This window comes from Sinocyclocheilus grahami, unplaced genomic scaffold (assembly GCF_001515645.1).
Source record: "Sinocyclocheilus grahami isolate Dianchi unplaced genomic scaffold, SAMN03320097.WGS_v1.1 scaffold78.1, whole genome shotgun sequence".
NCBI lineage: Eukaryota > Metazoa > Chordata > Actinopteri > Cypriniformes > Cyprinidae > Sinocyclocheilus > Sinocyclocheilus grahami.
Window position 1 is genome coordinate 1604699 of NW_015505257.1, and position 5975 is coordinate 1610673.

Sequence of the window (5975 nt, forward strand, 5' to 3'; positions counted from 1 at the left end):
TATTGACATGGGTTGTTGATTATTTGTCAACGTTCTTTCAACATTTATTTGTATATTTATTTACACAAATTGTAATATTGTTTATTTATTTGTTGAATTATGCATACTGACTTTATGTTGTATTAAAAAATAAAAAAATATATATTTATTGCTAGAGAACTCGCAGCCGTGTTTCAAAAATCTGACATACCTCACGACATCTGGTCACCTTTACAGAAACAAAACACTATGAAAACTCTCTCTCTCTCTCTCTCTCTCTCTCTCTGGTCAACTGCACAGCTGTACAGCAGCTGGGATTTTTCCTTCATCCCTGCAGTGGGATGGGAAATGATGTCACTGATGCTGGTGCATCTGCAGCCAGTAGAAAAGGGCCATTGGTACCAGTTTGTAAAGAGCTTCTTCCTGATTGAGCTCAGGAAGGTGAACAGCTGGGAGAACCAATCATCATGGAGAAGAGGTGGGTCTTTTAACCCTCCCCTGACCAATAATCATGGCTTCATCAGGGTTAAAATATGATTATACTGACTGAGCATCATATTTCATGTGTGTAGCTGTTCCCAAGCAGAGCTGGTTCACATTTATGGATTTTCATCTAGTTTTTATATAATTTTTGATTTATGATGCTGGCACGAATTGTTAGAATCATTTAACACAGTTCATATAAGTAAAATATGGTGCATGAAATTGGTTATGTAATATGGATTATTTTTGCATTGTCCCATCCAAATAAAAGCATATCTCTAATTTGATGTTGTTAATGATCTGAACAAACCTATAACCTGTGTTAAATTGTATGTTGTGCTATGGACATGGATGACACTACCTTAAATTGTGCTGTATATTATTGAGTGTGTGTAGACGTATGATTGTCAATTATTTTTAAATAATACAAGCAAATAAAATCCCATAGACATACAATAAAAAGAGACTTGACCCATAAAAGGTACTACTACTACTACTACTACTACTATATCTAGAGACCAAAATTACCTGTAACACCTTAGAAATCATCCAGAATACCCTAGCAACTCCCTGTAATATAGTGGCGTCAACCTTTGCACATGCATAATCTAGTTGGAATTATAATTCAGAGCCACAGATATGAAGCATACCACACAGCCACTCAAAACTAAATGCATCTTTTATGGCTCTGTAGCACCAGAGGAATTCCAATAAGCTATTTCATGCATCACTGTTCAGTGTGAGTCTGTCTTCTGTATGTCCTTATGCTACCGCAAACACATAAACAGTATCGATTTATGACATCTTCTGGTTTTTCTCTTTGCATGGAGTCAGCGGTCACATGTGGTTCATGGATGTCAGAACTCCATGTTTGACTGACTCATGTGTGTAGTTCTGTTACCATGGTGAGCATGTTTAATCCAGCTCAGCCAGACAGAGCGTCTGATTGGCTGGCATGCCGACGTTGGTATATCATGCAGCCGGCTGACTCACCCAATGGAGACCGTGCAGCACTGGAGCTGTTGCTATGGGAAGTCAGACAGAATCTGTCTCTTTTCTTATGGTCTGTATGTTTTTTGTGATGCACCGTCTCTCCATTTTTATCACATTTTAGTTTGTACTCACCCTGAACACTTCTCTCCTTATTTGATAGGATGGGGACAGGGCAGATGGGGTACATGGGTGCTATGCACAGAAAGTCACGTAGGCAAGACCCCCTCCTCCTTTCACCCGCTGCCTCACTGCTTCAATAGCTCAGTCTAAGTGCCTCAGTCTCAGTCAGAAGATGTGGGTCTATCCAGCTGTCAAGTCAAGTCAAGTCACCTTTATATAGTGCTTTTAACAATACAGATAGGGTGTCAATGCAAAAGGACAATAGTAAACACTCAATTTTCAGTTAAAGGCAGTTCATTATTGAATTCAGTGATGTCATCGTCCAGCTCAGTTCAGTTTAAATAGTGTCTGTGCAATAAAGTCGATGATATCGCTGGAAATTAAGTGTCCCCAACTAAGCAAGCCAGAGGCGACAGCGGCAAGGAACCAAAACTCCATCGGTGACAGAATGGAGAAAAAACCTTGGGAAAAACCAGGCTCAGTTGGGGGGCCAGTTCTCCTCCGGCCAGACGAACCAGCAGGTTGATCCATGCTGCAGCAAAGTTAGATTGTGCAGAGGACTCATCTGGCTCTGTGGTCTTGTCCCGGTGGCCATCTAGGAGACAAGGTCTTCACTGGGGATATATCTCTTGGGCTCATCTATTTGTTCTGGTCTCCTCTGAAATTCAGGGCTGTAGAGGCCGTCTCTAAGTGCTGATCCACCATCTGGGGGCTGGATACATACTGGACCTGGTGGCTACGGTGACCTCGGAATAAAAAAGAAACCGACTAATATTAGCGTAGATGCCATTCTTCTTACGATGTAACAAGTACATCGTGTGTTTTTAGAAGTGTTCCCAGTTCCGGTTGACTTAATTAATGCAGCCTAACAATCCTTTAACATATTTAATAGAAATCTGTAAGTGTGTTATGTGTGTTATGTGTAAGCCAGGTTAAAGAGATGGGTCTTTAATATAGATTTAAACTAACAGAGTGTGTCTGCCTCCCGAACAGTGTTAGGTAGATTATTCCAGAGTTTGGGCACTAAATAGGAAAAGGATCTGCCACCCACAGTTGATTTTGATATTCTTGGTATTATCAAATTGCCAGAGTTTTGAGAGCGCAGTAGACATGGAGGACTAGAATACGATAAGAGCTTGCTCAAGTACTGGGGTGCTGAACCATTCAGGGCTTTATACGTAATTAGCAGGATTTTTAAAAACTATACGATGTTTAATAGGGAGCCAGTGCAGTGTTGACAGATCCGGGCTAATATGGTCATACTTCCTGGTTCTAGTAAGAACTCTAGCTGCTGCATTTTGAACCAGCTGGAGTTTGTTTATTAAGCGTGCAGAACAACCACCCAATAAAGCATTACAATAATCTAACCTTGAGGTCATGAACGCATGAATTAACTTTTCTGCATTTGACATTGAGAGCATGGGTTGCAATTTAGATATATTTTTGAGATGGAAAAATGCAGGGTTACACTTTACTTGAAGGGGTGTGCATAAGACTGACATGACACCTTCATAATCATGATATGACACATGTCATGAATATGAAGGTTTTTTATGCATGTTTATGACTGTCATTTATGTATTTTTGAATGCAAAGATGACATTGTTTGAGATGTCTTTGTTATGGTCTATGGTTAGGGGTAAGGGTAGGGTTAGGTTAGGTTTGGGTCAAATAATGTCATATTTGCATTAAAAATGACATAACTGAGCGAATTACACTTAATGACAGTTGTAATAAACATGCATAAAAAACCTTCATATTCATGACATGTGTCATATCATGATTATGAAGGTGTCATGTCAGTCTTATGCACACCCCTTCAAGTAAAGTGTTACCAAATGCAGTTTTACAAATGCTAGAAACGTGGCTTTCGAAGGAAAGAATAGAATCTATTCTATCTATTAGTGTAAGGCAAGCCGTTTTAGCTTAAAATATTCCAAGCGTTACTCACAAAAGAGTTACTTTTTACTAGTAACTATTCAGTTCAACAATACAGTTAGAGAACTCTACAATTAAATTCTAATTAGTAACAATGCCAATTAGAGAGCTCTCTAAATCTATTTTTACCAGTAAGAATTCCAATTAGAGAGCTTTCTAATTCAGTGTTTAGTAGTAAGAACTGAATTAGAGAGCTCTTTAATTCCATTACAGAGCTCTGCAATTAAACATATCTTTAATGTGTTTTTTACTAGTAAAAATTTAATTATAGAGCTCTGTAATTGCATTTTTACTAGTAAGAATTAAATTAGAGAGCTCTCTAATAGAAATTGTTACTAGTAAAAATGTAATTAGAGAACTCTAATTGGAATTATTACAAGTAAAAATGTATTTAGAGAGCTCTCTAATTGGAAGTGTTATTAGTAAGAATTCAGTTGTAGAGCTCTCTAATTGTAATACAAGTAAAAATTCAGTTGTAGAGCTCTGCAATTAAAAATGAATGGAAGTCAATGGAGACATATTGTAATGGAGCCGATGAGACGAGAGGCATGCGGATCCATATGCAAGCTTTTATTTAAAAGACGTAGTCACAAACACAGGCAGGGTCGAAACACCAGCGAACAGGTATGGTACGGGCAAAACATAAGAGCAGTCCAGTAAACGCGCGTGGGTCGATCGACGGTGAACAATATCCAACAGGGCAAAGCAAAGAGAGATAACCCAGGTACACAGCAATAATCCAGTCAGGGGCAAACAGAGTCCAAACGCCAAGACGAAGGGGGTAATCCGAAATACACAGCCGAGAATCAAAACACGGGAAAAAACAGGCAAGGCAAGACTAAGAATAAACTGGGAATATAGAGCAGGCTCCATAAAGTAGCTATCCCTAGGTGAGCGATAAATGTTAAACAATACTCGGCAGTGAGAGAGAGGAAGTCCATGGCTTATAAAGCGTGTCTCATTGGATGCAGCGTGTGTAATAAGTGCAATGGATAATGGGAAATGCAGTCCAGAGTGATGTGTAACAGTCTGTGTGGTGTGAGAGTCAATGTAATGGGAGAGCAACCTCTGGTGTCAATCGGCCGGAAGGTCACGGACCGGATTCGTGACAGAGCCCCCCCCCAGCACAAAGGCGTGGAGGGAACCAGGGTGGAACAGGGAGCCAGAGCGTAATCGGCAGAACAGGTGGAGCTGAGGACCACCACAGCAGAGCAGACAGTTCCGGAGATCCCCCAGGGCGGAGCAAACAGAACAGAAGCCCACCAGGGCTGAACAGAAGACCTCCATGGTGGAGCAGACGGAACAGGAGCCCACCAGGGCGGAGCAGACGGAGCAGAAGACCTCCATGGTGGAGCAGACGGAACAGGAGCCCACCAGGGCGGAGCAGACGGAGCAGAAGACCTCCATGGTGGAGCAGACGGAACAGGAGCCCACCAGGGCGGAGCAGACGGAGCAGAAGACCTCCATGGTGGAGCAGACGGAACAGGAGCCCACCAGGGCGGAGCAGACGGAGCAGAAGACCTCCATGGTGGAGCAGACGGAACAGGAGCCCACCAGGGCGGAGCAGACGGAGCAGAAGACCTCCATGGTGGAGCAGACGGAACAAGAGCCCACCAGGGTGGAGCAGACGGAGCAGAAGACCACCAGAGCGGGACAGAAGACCACCAAGCTGGAGTAGATACCCATGGCAGAGACTGGGATCTAGGGAAAACTGAGACACACAAGACAGACATAGCATTTATGGCCTCAAGGGCCAAGGCAGGGAACACAAAAAGTTAATTAATAGTTTCCCTGGTGACAACTGAACGGGCAGACAGTTCATAGTTAAATGCATTGACAGAGGCTGAAGTAGACAGTTCAGTGACAGAAACTGGCAAGACAGACAGTTCAAAATCAGACTCATTGAGGGAAAGTAGACTGGCAGGTAGTTCACAAAGAGATTCATGGGCTGATATGGGATAGACTGACAGCTCAAAATTAGTTGTATTAACTGAAGATGGACTGGTAGACATTTCAGTGACTGAAACTGGACAGACGGATGGTTCAACAACAGACTCAATGACTAAATCTGGACCGACAGATAGTTCAAATTCAGACTCAACAGAAGCATTTAGACAGACAGACAGCTCAGGTTGAGATTCCTTGACAGAGACAGGCAAGACAGACAGTTCGAAATCAGAGACATTAGTTGAGACGAGACGGAGAGACAATTCACAATCAGCCACCATGGCTGGTTCAGAACAGGGCGAGGGTTCAGAGATGGCCTCCTCAGCCAGTTCAGAGTAGGACAAAAGTTCAAAAGCGGCTTCCGTAGCAGTGACATGACAGGCAAAGAGCTCACAGACGGCCTCCATAGCCGTGACAGGACAGGCAGAGAGTTCACAGATGGCCTCCATAGCCGTGACAGGGCAGGACGAGGATTCACAGGCGGCCTCCATAGCCGTGACAGGGCAAGACGAGCG

The 5975-nt window shown here is 42.7% G+C and overlaps 1 protein-coding gene across 1 annotated transcript in view; it reads left to right on the forward strand.

The window, feature by feature from the left end:
• Window positions 1-396: 396 nt before the first annotated feature.
• Window positions 397-5975, forward strand: part of LOC107586158 (lysine-specific demethylase 6B-like) — a 40273-nt gene continuing 34694 nt past the window's right edge. The window contains exon 1 of the mRNA XM_016273421.1: window positions 397-457. The gene's annotated coding sequence lies outside the window, so the exon portion shown is untranslated. The remainder of the gene's footprint in view (window positions 458-5975) is intronic.